Source organism: Gadus chalcogrammus, chromosome 8, assembly GCF_026213295.1.
Source record: "Gadus chalcogrammus isolate NIFS_2021 chromosome 8, NIFS_Gcha_1.0, whole genome shotgun sequence".
In the NCBI taxonomy this organism is placed as follows: domain Eukaryota; kingdom Metazoa; phylum Chordata; class Actinopteri; order Gadiformes; family Gadidae; genus Gadus; species Gadus chalcogrammus.
Genome location: NC_079419.1, coordinates 20,727,006 through 20,744,277, shown reverse-complemented (window position 1 = coordinate 20,744,277; position 17,272 = coordinate 20,727,006). Strand labels below are relative to the sequence as shown.

General features: G+C 43.7%; 2 non-coding genes across 2 annotated transcripts; both read left to right on the top strand.

Annotated features, from left to right (window-relative positions):
* The first annotated feature begins 10,724 nt into the window (after positions 1-10,724).
* trnan-guu (transfer RNA asparagine (anticodon GUU)) lies at positions 10,725-10,798 on the top strand. The gene has a single exon. It is a non-coding gene; the product is annotated as a tRNA-Asn (tRNA).
* Positions 10,799-11,884: 1,086 nt separating this feature from the next.
* trnan-guu (transfer RNA asparagine (anticodon GUU)) lies at positions 11,885-11,959 on the top strand. The gene has a single exon. It is a non-coding gene; the product is annotated as a tRNA-Asn (tRNA).
* Positions 11,960-17,272: the final 5,313 nt, after the last annotated feature.

The following is a 17,272-nucleotide window of genomic DNA, read 5'->3' as shown; positions in this document are numbered from 1 at the left end:
AACAACACAAGGAAGCCTCTATGTTGAAACCGTCGAGGAAAGCTGGATGGATGAATAACAACAATGTGGGAGGGGGCCTGTTTCTTTGTGATGCTACAGTATTAATGTTAGACCTGACTGCAGCAGAGACACCCACACAGACTGAACTGATCAGCGGAGACTGAAAGGTCAGTCCAATGAGCATAGCCAAGTAGGAAGACTCTGTCGCCAGCCAATGGGAACATACAGTGGTCCTGCAGAAAGTTAAATGGGTTTGTTGTTCGAATACACTCATGGCAATATAGGCTTGGGAGTAAACTCGTACTAATCTTTTTACTCGATTTACTGAAAAGATAAACACTATAGGGGGGTCAAGAAGTCTTTCTTGGAAGTAAAAAACCAAAGGTCAGTCAGACAGGTATTAAACATACTATAGTATGCGATGTATGCAAAATAACCAGCATTAAGTAAAATATTCTCTATAAGGATTCTTGTTGCTGTTCTTGGGTCTTGAAGAATGAATTCAGCATTTGAGTGTCAAACACTGTTACAAATATTGTACCTGTCAAACTTTTTGGGGGACAAACACTGCCTCACCTGCTGTCATCTCAAAAACAGTATCATACTGTCAGGAAACAAATAAAAGGGACAAGAGACAAGACGGGGATAGCGGGTCAAGGGAGGGGAGGCTTTTCTGTTTATTTACCTTGGTCATTTAATCAAAGTATTTTCTGAAGAAATGGATCAGAAGAAGAAAACCAACGACATGACCTTTATTTCTTTATTCTGATCTTGTGAACATCTATCAATTTCCTCTTCGCAGCTGCTAACCGTTCGAACCAGGCAGCCTGTTGAATAAAGCCTAATCACGCAATATTGGGGTGAAATTAATTAGTATTGACGTGAAGGTTTCAGTGTGCCAGCGCACATACAAGTCGTTGTTGTGGTTGTTATTCCCGATCCTTGGGCTTCTCTGACAAGCCATGCATCACGTCACTCTGAGAGTGGAAGTGTCTCAGACAGGAGGCTTCAGCTGTCGGACACTCGTCTCACTCTCAGCCCGTCCATAGTATGCCCTCTCCTCACCTGCTGCGGCTGAACAACGACGGATTCCAATTACAATGCACTCCGCCCAGCCTGTCAGACACTGCAGCAGGAATCCATCACATGATCTGAACCATCATATGGGCTGGAGCCCAGCAGGGTGTGTTACAGAACAACAACAGTGTCATGAAAGTGCACCAGCCTTGCTCGCTGCAAGGGAAATGTCATGAAGTTAAATACACAAGCATTCACAAGCCTACACACACACACGCGCGCGCACACACACGCACGCACGCACGCACGCGCGCGCGCGCACACACACACACACACACACACACACACACACACACACACACACACACACACACACACACACACACACACACACACACACACACACACACATGTACGCACACATATATGCACACACAGGTAAAACATATTTTAGCGATTTCCATATCTACCAAAGAAAATGTCAACTAAAAGCTTTTTTGCCACACAAATATTTGACGCATTGAGGTTTTATTGCAACTGTTGGATTGCCATTAAGAAAGACTCAAGATTGTTGGCCCCAATTCCATTCTATATTTTATCATTTAGAAAAAGAAGAATAAAAGGAGAAGAAGAATGTTAATAATGTGTATGTTTATGTTATTAATTGTCACATATGCACATATTATATCACAACCCAGTCGCCAAGAAAAAACGTCAGTGGTGTACGTTTCCATGAACACTGGATACGTAGCATTTCAACGTAAAAAATAGCGTGTTATACCTACAGTATCCACGTGTGCCGCTGTGGAGGCGGGTTTCGGGGTTTGGGTTTCACGGCTTTCGCGGCAAATTGTGGACACGATTGTTTAGGGGGGGGGGGGGGGGGGGGGGGGGAGACTGTTGTTGACCGGGGAGGGGGGGGGGGGAGACACGTTTGTTGAGGGGGGGGGGGGGACACACGATTGTGGGGGGGGGACGACGACGACGACGACGACACGTTAGTTGAAGGGGGGGGGGGGGGGGGGGACACGTTTGTTGAGGGGGGGGGAGACACGTTTGTAGGGGGGGGGCACGCTCGACAACGAGAGTTGGTTTTTATTGAACGCTCGACAACGAGAGTTGGGTTTTATTGAACGAGACTTCAACACGGAACAGCTGCTCGAAACGATGGTCACGTCACTCTCGGTGACGGTGTCGACAATAATGAACACACGAACAATGTTAATAGAACAACACACAACCACATAACATCCCGAACCCATTAACCCCACTTAATCCTAACAACAAAACAAGTTAACAAAAGCCCCATTTGTCAACTGAGAACCCCAATTCCCAGAATCCCCCGCGGCTCCGGAACACGGCGTAGCTTATATTAATCTTTATTATCTGAATGGGAAATGCAATATTTTAGGACAGATACACCATTAAACGCGTTTCTAATGACATTTCTAGCGAGAAATGTACATTTTCCTTACATAATCTTCAGTCAGTGAATGTGTATGATCTTTATTAATCTTTATTATCTGAATGGGAAATGCAATATTTTAGGACCGATTCACCGTTAAACGTGTTTCTAACAACATTTCTAGCGAGAAATATACTTTTTAATTGCATAATCTTCAGTCAGTGATTGTGTCTGATCTTTAGTTTTATAGTTATTAGGAGTTGATCGGCTCGCTCGCATGTTTCAACGACGTCAGGTTGCTTTCGCTAAACTAGCAGCTCACGTGCTTCCTGCGTTTGTGTTATTAAACTGTTACTTTATGTAACTTTTAATGATATCATCTTGTTAGAAACACGTATATCTGAGAGCCAACCCAGTCGCCAAAATCATACCTACGTTGACAGTGTACGTTTCGTGAACACTGGATTACGTCGCATTTCAACATAAAATAGCGTGTTATACACACACACACACGCACGCACATGCACAGACACACACACACAAGCACACACACGCACGCACAGACACACAGACACAGACACACACACACACACACACACACACACACACACACACACACACACACACGCACACGGTGCATTTCGCTGCTAAAACAACAACAAAAAAATATTCCCTCAAATATTATTACTTTCAAAACGTTGGCCAAAATGGCCAATAATATCTTTTTTTTTTGGGATGCTTCTAGGACATTTTGGGTGGATTTTGAACGGTATGTGGGGGGCACGTTTTTTGCAGGACCTGGCAACCCTGTGCTGTTGCCCGAGATCTGGATCCACCCCCAGCTATTGATTTGCTTCCCGATAAAGATTTGTCACAAATTACATGTTATTTAGCATCTACACGTTGAGCTGAGTCCAATGACACCAAGAACGACACTCTAGCTAATGGTAACATGTATTTTACATGGTACACCTAGGTCTAGGACATGATCTCGGTGTAGCAAGAGGCCGAGCTTGATCTCATTGGACTCAGCTTAACGTGTAGATGCTAATTAACATGTAATTTGTCAAAAATCTCCATCGGGAAGCAAATCTATAGCTGGTCATTATTGATAAAGGCCTCCAAAATCGACAGCTAATTACTACCCCGAAACATATTCAAATATGATCATGTGTGGCACTGTTGCAATCGTCTCGAAACGTAGATGTCAAAGGACACCTTGTTTGCTCTGTTGCACCACCGGGAACATATTTTCATACTTCTAATGGATTGATTCATATTTTAAGGTTCTCGGAGTGAGACTTTAAGTGGCTGCAGCAGAAGTGTTGAGACGAAAGATGATATCAAGGGATTTATAGAATATTCCCATTCACATTATGATTCTTCGTCGTAACATCCGACCAAACATCCTTTACATTCACAGAGCGAAGATTATGAAAGTCCAGGCTCAGCAAGTGCTCCATCTCGTTGCACCTGCACCCAGCGGCTCACTTGCAAGATTTTGGCCTGAAGTTCTTCCCAGACCTATACCCTAACAGTCCAATATGCATATCTGAGAATCAGGCCTCTCTTCAATAATGACAAAATGTAATGAGAGAAATACAGATTCACTTTTTGTTATCTCATAAGCGGCGTGGTGCCGGCTCCTTTTGACCTTTTGACCCCAGACTTCAAAGACGTGGCCACAGGCCAGCGGTGTCTACACACATTAAGCCACAAATGTACACCTCCATCCCGCAAAAAATGGGGCCTAGAAACTAACATCTGTCTTATATACATTGACCGTACTGTTGGAGGTCACGCCCCTTTTCCAGCCTTTTCGAGATAGCTAGGGATGCTAAAATGTTGACACACATTTCCCGGGGCCCCGAGAACGACATATGCAAGATTTGTAGTTCTAGCCCATAGAGAAAAAAAGTTTTCCCAAATGGACTGTCATTTGGACAAAGCCCCTTCAGAAGTGTTGCCTGCGAGACCTAATGGTTCAGAATGTGGTGGAAAAAAAGTTTTTGAGATAGGAAGGTCCTACCGCCCTGAAATTTGAATACCATATTCTAGGGCCTAACTGGGACCCCCGCACCGAAACTTGGCCCGGTCGGACCCCGAGGGCAGGAAGGGGGGGCCTGCCCTCGGGGTCTGACCGGGCCAAGTCTCGGGCAGGAAGGGCCCCCCCTTCCTCCCCTCGGGAGGAAGGGGGTAACAAAAAGTTAATGTGAGATAACAAAAAGTTAATGTGTGTTTCTCTTATAACTTTATGTCATTATTAAAGAGAGGCCTGATTCTCAGATATGCATGTTGGATGGCTAGGGTGTTGGTCTGGGAAGAACTTCAGGCCAAAATCTTGCAAGCGAGCCGCTGGGTGCAGGTGCAACGAGATGGAGCACTTGCTGAGCCTGGACTTTCATAATCTTCGCTCTGTGAATGTGAAGGATGTTTGGTCGGATGTTACGACGAAGAATCATAATGTGAATGGGAATATTCTATAAATCTCTTGATATCATCTTTCGTCTCAACACTTCTGCTGCAGCCACTTAAAGTCTCACTCCGAGAACCTTAAAATATGAATCAATCCATTAGAAGTATGAAAATATGTTCCCGGTGGTGCAACAGAGCAAACAAGGTGTCCTTTGACATCTACGTTTCGAGACGATTGCAACAGTGCCACACATGATCATATTTGAATATGTTTCGGGGTAGTAATTAGCTGTCGATTTTGGAGGCCTTTATCAATAATGACCAGCTATAGATTTGCTTCCCGATGGAGATTTTTGACAAATTACATGTTAATTAGCATCTACACGTTAAGCTGAGTCCAATGAGATCAAGCTCGGCCTCTTGCTACACCGAGATCATGTCCTAGACCTAGGTGTACCATGTAAAATACATGTTACCATTAGCTAGAGTGTCGTTCTTGGTGTCATTGGACTCAGTTCAACGTGTAGATGCTAAATAACATGTCATTTGTGACAAATCTTTATCGGGAAGCAAATCAATAGCTGCTCAGTATTGATTAAGGCCTCCAATTTCGACAGCTAATTACTACCATTAAACATGTTCGAATATGCTCATGTGTGATTGATTCAGCTATTCCCCCAGAAGTCTGGGGTCAAAAGGTCAAAAGGAGACAGCACCACGCCGGGGTGGATCCAGATCTCGGGCAACAGCGCAGGGTTGCCAGGTCCTGCAAAAAACGTGCCCCCCACATACCGTTCAAAATCCACCCAAAATGTCCTAGAAGCATCCCAAAAAAAAAAGATATTATTGGCCATTTTGGCCAACGTTTTGAAAGTAATAATATTTGAGGGAATATTTTTTTGTTGTTGTTTTAGCAGCGAAATGCACCGTGTGCGTGTGTGCGTGTGTGTGTGTGTGTGTGTGTGTGTGTGTGTGTGTGTGTGTGTGTGTGTGTGTGTGTGTGTGTCTGTGTCTGTGTCTGTGTGTCTGTGCGTGCGTGTGTGTGCTTGTGTGTGCTTGTGTGTGTGTGTCTGTGCATGTGCGTGCGTGTGTGTGTGTGTATAACACGCTATTTTATGTTGAAATGCGACGTAATCCAGTGTTCACGAAACGTACACTGTCAACGTAGGTATGTTTTTGGCGACTGGGTTGGCTCTCAGATATACGTGTTTCTAACAAGATGATATCATTAAAAGTTACATAAAGTAACAGTTTAATAACACAAACGCAGGAAGCACGTGAGCTGCTAGTTTAGCGAAAGCAACCTGACGTCGTTGAAAAATGCGAGCGAGCCGATCAACTCCTAATAACTATAAAACTAAAGATCAGACACAATCACTGACTGAAGATTATGCAATTAAAAAGTATATTTCTCGCTAGAAATGTTATTAGAAACACGTTTAACGGTGAATCGGTCCTAAAATATTGCATTTCCCATTCAGATAATAAAGATTAATAAAGATCATACACATTCACTGACTGAAGATTATGTAAGGAAAATGTACATTTCTCGCTAGAAATGTCATTAGAAACGCGTTTAATGGTGTATCTGTCCTAAAATATTGCATTTCCCATTCAGATAATAAAGATTAATATAAACTACGCCGTGTTCCGGAGCCGCGGGGGATTCTGGGAATTGGGGTTCTCAGTTGACAAATGGGGCTTTTGTTAACTTGTTTTGTTGTTGGGATTAAGTGGGGTTAATGGGTTCGGGATGTTATGTGGTTGTGTGTTGTTCTATTAACATTGTCCGTGTGTTCATTATTGTCGACACCGTCACCGAGAGTGACGTGACCATCGTTTCGCGCAGCTGTTCCGTGTTGAAGTCTCGTTCAATAAAAACCAACTCTCGTTGTCGAGCGTTCAATAAAAACCAACTCTCGTTGTCGAGCGTGCCCCCCCCCCCCTACAAACGTGTCCTCCCCCCCCCCCCCCCCCCCCTTCAACTAACGTGTCGTCGTCGTCGTCGTCCCCCACAATCGTGTGTCGTCGTCCCCCCTCAACAAACGTGTCTCCCCCCCCCCCCCTCCCCGGTCAACAACAGTCTCCCCCCCCCCCCCCCCCCCCCCCTAAACAATCGTGTCCACAATTTGCCGCGAAAGCCGTGAAACCCAAACCCCGAAACCCGCCTCCACAGCGGCACACGTGGATACTGTAGGTATAACACGCTATTTTTTACGTTGAAATGCTACGTATCCAGTGTTCATGGAAACGTACACCACTGACGTTTTTTCTTGGCGACTGGGTTGCATATCATGCCCATATACTCAAGCTCCCTAAAACACTCATTTGTATTGTTGTAGATTGTTCAATTCATCCATTATGTGATACATGTGATACCTTGGCAGTCTGTATTTTCTTAATCAACCAACCCCAAATGAGAATCTATAAATTAATGCTGTCAGGGGATAATCTGATAGTTGGGACTCACTTTTAGCCTGGTTGAAGAGATCCCAGGGTCAGCATCTTGGCACACAAATGGACCCTTGGCTTCTTCTAATGGACCCTGTGGTGACTTGGAAGCAGTCCAAGTAATTGTGATCTGCTGTGGAAAGGGTTTGTCTTTGCCTTCTCTCTAGTATCTAAAATAGAGATGCTGCTGTGCTCCCTGCCACACCAAGGTCATCGCTAGCTGGGATCATGTTTTAGGGAAACTTTTCAGTGAAATGCCCCCAGCAGTAGGCTAGCAGCCTGCGCTGCAGCTAGTTTCATTTACTTTGGCCTTAGACTTTGATGCCCAGCCAGCCCAGATGCTCTCACTGAAGTAAACAAAACGTCCACATACATTGCTCTATCTGCAGGAACAGTAGAACAGAACGTACGGCGTGAATGTCCTGCTGATGTTGGTGTTATTGCAGTGTGTATCCCAACATAGCTTATGGCAGGGGTGCCCAACCAGTCGATCGCGGTCTACCAGTAGATCGCCGACAGATCCCAAGTCGATCTTCCCCCCCCCCCCCCGTCAACAATTGTTCTCTACCCCCCTCCCCCCCCCCCCCGGCTTGAAGGTAGGTTTGCTGGTAGATCTCGGGAGGTTGGCTACTTGAAAAGTAGATCTTGGGTCAAAAAAGGTTGGGCACCCCTGGCTTATGGGATCAATTGATTTGTTATCCAAGCCCAAGCTTTTCAGAATGGTTTGCATGAACCTCCTGAAAAGGTTGCAAAAAATAGCACTTACAAAATGTTTTTGTTTGTGATATATCGTATATAACAAATTGACAAAGCAGCAGACTCAAGATACTTATATTCAGCCAATAATGTGTTTTTAGGAGAAGTATATGGATGGCTTTTCCTGGAGCAGAAACTTTAATATTTTTCCATTTACAATCATCAGGGGTGATCTCGAGTAGAAAGAGCCGCAAATTGAACTGTCAGAACAAAAATATGACAAGTCATCACTGCAAGAGTAATGTCACTGAATCCTTTGTTTCATGAATGCAATCTGAAAAATATGAAATTATGTTTGCAAACAATTTCTACTGCATGGTGGTAGAATTATGTATATTCATATATGTATATCAAGATGAGCCAGGAGGGTAGGTCAAAGATCAAAGGGAGGCATGCACCAGGCTGCCGTTGTAACTCGGATTGCCATGTTAGTGCAGTGTAAACAATAACCCACTCAAGGAGTAAGCTGTCTACTCTAAAGTAGGTCATCTTTCACAGCATTGGTCATCCTATCTCTGTTGTAGCCACAGCAGAGACTTGCACATTGCACCTGTGATGAGGATGAGGGTGAATGCAGGGCATCCTGATGGTCTAAGCCCTGAACCGCTGTTGGCCTGTTCGCTAATGCTAAATGCTATTTGGCAGAAATGGTGTGCTGACAACAAAGTCATTTTGACAAATTATATTGCTAACATTCTATCTATGTTTTAGTGAAGCCAGGAGAGACGGTTGGGATGGTTTAATCATCCAGTCCGGCAGTGTTGTCCTAAGCCACTTCCAGGAGAAGCACGGGCAGCCGCGAGCCCATTGTTTTGACAAATCCAAAACCAGTGGCAAGATTTGACCCTGAATGTTAGACATGCTGGTGCGGCCACCACTGCAACACACCCTAGTTATCAGCTAAGTTTAATACTAATACACGCTTATAACAATATAAAAGTGCCCTACACTGACCCAACCATAGAGAACAGCACTCAAACTTTCTTCCTTCTTTCCTAATTCTACTTAGTATTTAATAATAATAATAATAATACATTTAATTTAGAGGCGCCTTTCAAGACACCCAAGGTCACCTTACAGAGCATATAGTCATCATAAATCGTTTAAAAAAACGACATTGTGGAAAAAATAAATGAATACATTTTTTTTTCTTAAAAGTCCTTCTATTTAGTATAGAAGGACCGTTCCAATATTACAATGTGATGTAAAATTAGTAAGTATGATGGTGGTTGGCTACTGGTGAGTGAAACGGTGGTGTCTAAGTAAATGTAACACAGCTTTCACCTTTGATGCTCTGTGTCAGAAGATTAAAAGCTCAGATGAAATCAGCCCTTCTCCCAACACACTCTCAGTGCTACGAGCGATTACATCGACCGCATCGGGAGGTATGGGTAAAGTCAAGCAGCACTTCAGTGAATACGCAAATAGATTGAAAGGCTACTACACAATTGTAGTATTTTTCATTTGAAAAAATAATACTTTGAGGGAAAAACGACAATGATAACACATGAGGTTAAACAACATTGGAACAATTTAAATAAAAATCTTTTTTTCAAACCCCCTTGCAATGACTCTTTAGTTGTGGCTTATTCTGACTGCTTTCCACTGCTGGAAGGGCCACTGAAGACCTGCATGGTGCTTTCATTGAATTCTAACATTGTTCAATATGAGAAAATGTATCATTAGATGTCTTAAGCTACTGTCTGTGAACAGCTAACATTTTGAACAACAGAAACAGTATAAAAGGAATCAAGGTAACAAGCAATAAACTCCAAAATTGTTAACCCAATCTATGACATATAGGGACACACCGCTCCAATATCGTTATTAGTGCCTCATCCAACATTTGTTTTTAATCAATTGGATCAGCCCTTAAATCGTACCTATAGTACAATTTAGGTTTGAGTAACAGCAGGGGAAATCCCGTACTTTGCCATACCTACCAACGTGCAATGTACATCACTGCCATAGTTTGTCACACCTAGAGCATGGAAACATAATTTGGGTTGCTGAGTGTGTGTATAAGGCCTAAAAAAATAATTGTTTGGTTCCGGTTTCCGACCGACCCTGTCAATTTATGTGCGACCCAAATCATTTTATGAGCTTTAGCTTTTTTTTTTTTGATGCAAACTATAATTTCGTTTTGGTACAGCACCTCTTCATTCTGCACAAGGATGAGCGAATTTTCTCGTTTTTAAATGAAAACAACCTACCTATCATTCGCTGCCGCTGAAAAAATAAATAAAAAATCAATAAATAAATTCCCTGCCTACCCATGACCTCAACTGACAACCAACAGGAACCAAACTTTTTTTTTTTTGGCCCTATGTGGCTAAAGTGCTTTCTAGGAATTGGAAGTATTTAGGAGCTTAGATATGATCCATTTCACCTTGTCCTACGATCATAACATGGAAATAGTTTTTTTCTTAAAAGCCATATTTTGCTATCTTTTTTTGCCAATTAACATTTAAGGGGGTCACAGCGAGAGGAAAGCTTCTTCTTAAGGGGGGCTCCCCTAAGGTTAAGGGTTGAAAGGAGTGTGTGACTTATCGGTGGGGAATGAATGAAAGACGGATACTTTCTATCAACATTTGAAGGCATCAATCCCGAGGCGATTTAACGCACAGGTTTTTTTTGGGTGTATTATTTTTTTTCAAGACACGCTTGATTTAATGGATAGGTCTCTGTGGCGCAATTGGTTAGCGCGTTCGACTGTTAATCGAAAGCTTGGTGGTTCAAGCACACCCAGGGACGAGCTGATTTTAGTTGACCACCAGGTCAAGCATCAGCCCAAAGCTTTAACCGTCGTTGAGTGAAAAAATCGAATGTGTTTCCAAAAGTAGATTTGATAGAACTGCTCTGTCATTTCCCGTCCAACCATTTACTTCCGTTGACTTGAGTACGGAGTGTCTGGAAGAAGAGCTAGCTGGCTGAAGTGAGTTCCTAGGAATTGGAAGTATTTAGGAGCTCAGATATGTTCCATTTCACCTTGTCTTACGATCATAACATGGACATTTTTTTTTTCTTGAAAGCCATATTTTGCTATCTTTTTTTCCCAACACAACATTTAAGAGGGCACAGGGAGAGGAAAGCTTGTTCTTAAGGGTGTCCCCTTTTCAGATCCCAGGAGATTACATACGCTCAGAGATTAGTTTAATTTTTGAAAGGAGATTATTCAGGGGGGACTCAGAGGGAGGAGGCCCTAGAATTTAAATCACATGTTATTTATCAGTGGGGAATGAAATACGCTGCTTTATATCAGCATTTGAAGACATCAATGTCGAGGCGATTAAACGCAGAGGTTTTTTTAATTTATTTTTTATATGTTGTCTGTTACTGTCAATTGTAATCCCTGCTAGCTCTGTCGGTAGAGCATGATACTCTAAATCTCTGGGTAGTGGGTTCGAGCCCCACGTTGGGGGATATGTCCTTTTAACCTAGCCCATCTGGTGGAATGTTCTCAGAAAGGAAAAGGAGTCGTACTTGGTTCTGCTCGATCATAGAGCCACACTAAATGTCAGCCGGTCAGCAGATTGCTTTGTCGAGCCACAACATTTTGCATTGATATGGAGTCAGCTAGACAGAATGAAAATAAGCTACAACTACGGTTTGTGGCGGCAAACCATGAAAGTCTTGATAATTTGAAAGGACGAATAAGCAATATAACATGACTTTGAAAGCATGGTTATTCTCCTTAGATGGTCATCTAGCATACCAGGGTAAAATACGATCTCATTGCCAGTGACCGTTTCAATGGTTGAGTGAGATTCATTTGTTGCAAACTTAGCCATAGCTGACAAGCAGACATGTTGTGCTTTCTACAAGACTCATGTGTACATAGTTCTCTGTGGCGTAATTGGTTAGCGCGTTCGACTGTTAAACAAAAGGTTGGTGGTTCAAGCCCACCCAGGGACGAGCTGATATTTTCTGAACACCAGGTCAAGCATCAGCCCATACCATTAACCTTTGTTAAGTGAAAATAATCAACTGTGTTTCCAAGAGGAGATTTGATAGAACTGCTCTGTCATTTTTTCCCGTCCAACCATTTACTTCCGTTGACTTGAGTACGGAGTGTCTGGAAGAAGAGCTAGCTGGCTAAAGTGCTTTCTAGGAATTGGAAGTATTTAGGAGCTTAGATATGATCCATTTCACCTTATGTTACGATCATAACATGGAAATAGTTTTTTTCTTAAAAGCCATATTTTGCTATCTTTTTTTACCAATTAACATTTAAGGGGGCCACAGGGAGAGGAAAGCTTGTTCTTAAGGGGGGCTCCCCCCTTTTCCCCTTTTCCAGAACCCAGGAGAATTCATACGCTCAGAGATAAGGTTAAAAAGATAAAGATAAAGATAGACTTTATTGTCATTGTACAGTCACCTATACAACGAAATTGGGAGTGCCAACTGAAGGTGCATTACACATACAAAATAAATAAATAAATAACAAATAAATAAATAAATAAACACGCAATTTAAGTTAAAAATTTAAAAAACAAAAACAAAACAAGACAGAAATAAGAAAAACATTTGGAACAAGACAAGGACAGGTGATGTCAGGATAAATATAAAGGCCGTAAGCATATTGCACTATATAGATAGTGAGGAATCTTTGTTTCAAGTTTTATGGGTGTTAAGTGTCCTGATTGCCCAAGGAAAGAAGCTTTTGTTCAGTCTGTTGGTTCTGCACTTCAGGCTCCTGTACCTCCTACCAGAGGGCAGTAGGCTGAGTAGGTGGTGGCCGGGATGGAGGTGGTCACAGATGATCTTTCTTGATCTTGAGATGCATCGTGAGCTGGCAATGTCATCCAAGGAGGGCAAAGGAGAGCCAATAGTTTTTTCGGCTGACCTTATCACCCTCTGCAGCCTTTTCCTGTCAGCCACTGTACAGCCAGCATACCACACAGTGATGGAGAAGGCCAGCACACTCTCGATGGTGGAGCGGTAAAACGTCACCAGCAGCTTCTCCTCCAGCTTGTTCCTCTTGAGTACCCTCAGGAAGTGGAGTCGTTGTTGGGCCTTCTTCACCACCGCTGATGTGTTTGCTGTCCAGGATATGTCCTCAGAGATGTGAGTTCCCAGGAACTTGAAGGTGGAGACTCTCTCCACACAGTCACCATTTATGTGGAGAGGGGCGGGGTCAGCTCTGTGACGCCTGAAATCCATTATAACCTCCTTTGTTTTTTTTTAAGGGTCAGGTTGTTTGCAGCACACCACTCCAACAGCCTCTGCACCTCATCCCTATAGGCCGACTCGTCTCCTCCGGTTATGAGCCCCACCACAGTCGTATCATCCGCGAATTCGACTATTGTGTTGGTGGGGTGGGTGGGAGTACAGTCATGAGTGTAGATGGCATACAGGAGTGGGCTCAGCACGCAGCCCTGTGGAGAACCCGTACTGAGCATGAGGGTGGAGGAGCTGTGGGTGCCAATTTTAACAGACTGCGGACGATTTGTGAGAAAGTCTTTTATCCAGGCACAGGTGGCGGGGGGGAAGTCCAGGGCAGCTAGCTTGCTCACAAGGATGTCAGGGATGATGGTATTAAAGGCCGAGCAGTAGTCGACGAAGAGCATCCTTACGGAGGTCCCCGGGTGTTCCAGGTGGCTGAGTGCAGTGTGGAGGGCTGTAGAGATTGCATCATCAGTTGATCGGTTTGGTATCGGTAAGGGTTGAAAGGAGATGATTCAGGTGGGACTGAAAGGAAGGGGGCCCTAGAATTTAAATCATGGGTTATTTATCAGTGGGGAATTAAATACGGCTACTTTCTATCAACATTTGACGGCATCAATGTTGAGGTGATTTAACGCAGTTTTTTTTGGGTGTATTACTTTTTCTTCAAGACACATGTCATTTCCCACATCTGTCTCTGTGGCGCTACCTAAATCCGATCCGTCTGCTTTTTAGATTCTGGATCGTCCAACCAAATCATCGGATTTCCAATATCTTTTCACCAGAATGACCAATCACACGTTCCACTGTCCATTTCTCTCCATTTCTCTTCCATATCTTTTCACCAGAATGACCAATCACACGTTCCACTGTCCATTTCTCTCCCTGCGCTAAGCCAATCACGGACAGGCTAGCGACGCTCCGAATTCGGAATGGATTTTAACTGTAGAACAAACCACACGTATTCAATCGTCATTCCTGAAAACGACTCTGTAAGGTAAGGGTTTGAATTACATTAAAACACATTTAACACATTTAACACATCCAATCGCGGAAATGATCCACCCTATAAATTCGGACAGGTCATGCTCTGGAAAAGGTAGCGGTAATAACGGTAGTAAGTACGCTCTTCTGAAAACTAGTCTGCAATGTAACTGTTTGCAATTTACATTACAACAAATGCTTTACATTTAAGAACCAATAAATCGCGGAAATTATCGACATTATAAATTCGTTCTACTGAATATAGGGTATAACTTTATCCAAAAGTCTGACCGTGCGGATTGTCTTAGCTTGTCCGGACATGTCACTACTTTTCCTCGTCATTTCACTGACTTTGGTTAATTTACTAGCATGTTAGCATCGGTTTAACTTTACTAACTTGAAATGATCGACGTTCTAAATTCGTTCTACTGAATATTGGTATTATTTAATCCAAAAATCTGACCGTGCGGATTGTCTTACCTTGTCCGGACATGTCACTACTTTTCCTTGTCATTTCACTGACTTTGGTTAATTTACTAGCATGTTAGCATCGGTTTAACTTTACGAACTTGGGTCAACTTCTTGTTAATTTATTGCATGTCAGCCTCAGTAGGAACTAGTAGTACGATTACGGTGAACGACCATTTTAATTCACCTGTACGGTGAACGACCATTTTAATTCACCTGTACGGTAAACAACCATTTTAAATTACATGGGGATATACTAGGGATTATTTTGTATGTATCACACACACACACACACACACACACACACACACACACACACACACACACACGTATGTATATATATATATATATATATATAGGTTTTTTATATATATATATAGCATATGTCTTTGACAATGTATGGTAACTTGGCCATTCTTCCCCTTGTCTTCAGATGTCTACTAAGAAGCATCGATCCATGGGGTCTGAGGAGTGGGTGAGCCGCCTGAGGGCATTTGCCTCTTCTGGCACTTGGCCCTCCAGTGCAGGGAACAGGCCATCTCCAAAACAGGCCAAGTGGCACAACCTCTACCAGAAGGTAAAAATCTGACCGTGCGGATTGTCTTACCTTGTCCGGACATGTCACTACTTTTCCTTGTCATTTCACTGACTTTGGTTAATTTACTAGCATGTTAGCATCGGTTTAACTTTACGAACTTGGGTCAACTTCTTGTTAATTTATTGCATGTCAGCCTCAGTAGGAACTAGTAGTACGATTACGGTGAACGACCATTTTAATTCACCTGTACGGTGAACGACCATTTTAATTCACCTGTACGGTAAACAACCATTTTAAATTACATGGGGATATACTAGGGATTATTTTGTATGTATCACACACACACACACACACACACACACACACACACACACACACACACACACACACACACACACACACGTATGTATATATATATATATATATATATATATATATATATATATATATATATAGCATATGTCTTTGACAATGTATGGTAACTTGGCCATTCTTCCCCTTGTCTTCAGATGTCTACTAAGAAGCATCGATCCATGGGGTCTGAGGAGTGGGTGAGCCGCCTGAGGGCATTTGCCTCTTCTGGCACTTGGCCCTCCAGTGCAGGGAACAGGCCATCTCCAAAACAGGCCAAGTGGCACAACCTCTACCAGAAGGTAAGCTTTGCCCCAACAGTAAACCAAAACTCCAAAGTGAACCAATTGTGTCTAAGTAAATCATTCTTTTCAATTAATTACAGATTGAGAAGTGTCCCATGATGCTGCGTGGGCAGACCTTAATGTTAGGGATAGCCCAGACATGTACCTGTGGCTTTCACTCCCAGCAGGTAATATTGAGAGCCTGGTGAAATAAATGCATTTTGTAGGCTTACAATTTGTGATGTGGACAAAATCCCATATTGATTAGTATTAATGCTTGTTTAATGGTTTTATTGTTTCTGTCTGTCAGTCTGTGAGAAGCCCTGCAGCTACCTCTGCCTCCACCTCGGCTGCGCCTGCACGGAGCCCTGGGAGGCCTGCATTGACGCTGGCGATGGTGAATATTTCCATCACATTAAATACCATGTCATTCACCTGGTTAGCCATGATCAACTCATCTCAGATCTGTGTGTTTACATAACTTTCATGCGTATCACTGGTGTGTGTATAATGTCCTTTTTAACACCAATTTATTAAGACTATTCTTGGTTGATTTTCAGTTTGAGAAAGCGCGGTTTGGTGGGACTTTGTCTGCTGCAGCCAAGCCGAATGTCAATCTGACCAGGAGGCCTGTTGAGGTAATTGATGTACCTATAGCTGTGCCTGATGCCTAAGAACACAGCCATACAGCCAACACTATCTTTGTTTTGTAATTGTACTTCATCGGCTCTGTTTCCCCCTCTTCCCAGCGTCCCTCCAGCCCTGCCACTGTCCCGTCTGGGAGAAGCACTCCATCCGCTACCCCACCTCGAGTGACGCCCCCTTCCAGTCCCAGATTCTACAGGCCTGTCTCCCCTTTCTCTCTGCCTCCATCCAGCCCCATCATGTCGGCGGCGAGGACCAGCTCTTCTCCTCTGGTTCGTGCAACTGTAATAACCTCTATACAGGTCTTACATACTGTAGCGTGTAGCGGATAGATGATTTATGATCTTTTTCTTTTTCTTTATGTAGGTTGAATCAGATACGAGTCCTGCTCCTCCAGGTCTCCTCCCTGCTCCTCCAGGTCTCCTCCCTGCTCCTCCAGGTCCCCTCCCTGCTCCTCCTGGTCCCCTCCCTGCTCCTCCTGGTCCCCTCCCTGCTCCTCCTCTTGCTGCTCAGTTCTGGCTGCCGGTGGAAATGAGGAAGACCATTCCACAGCAGGACCAGCGCTGGATTGCATCCACGCTGTGGAGGAACCAGCGGCTGCGACCGGACGTCCAGCTCTGGTATGAGCGACCTGTTCCTGCCCTCATCTACAACCAGGTCCCATCACCAGACCGCTTTTTTATGCACCGGCTCCTGGTGTGGATGCCCTACCACCTGTGGAAGGTGAGGGCTGTCCTGCCCCCAGTGCAAGGGGCAGCTCACCGGGGCCGGCATCCACAAGAGGGCACGGAA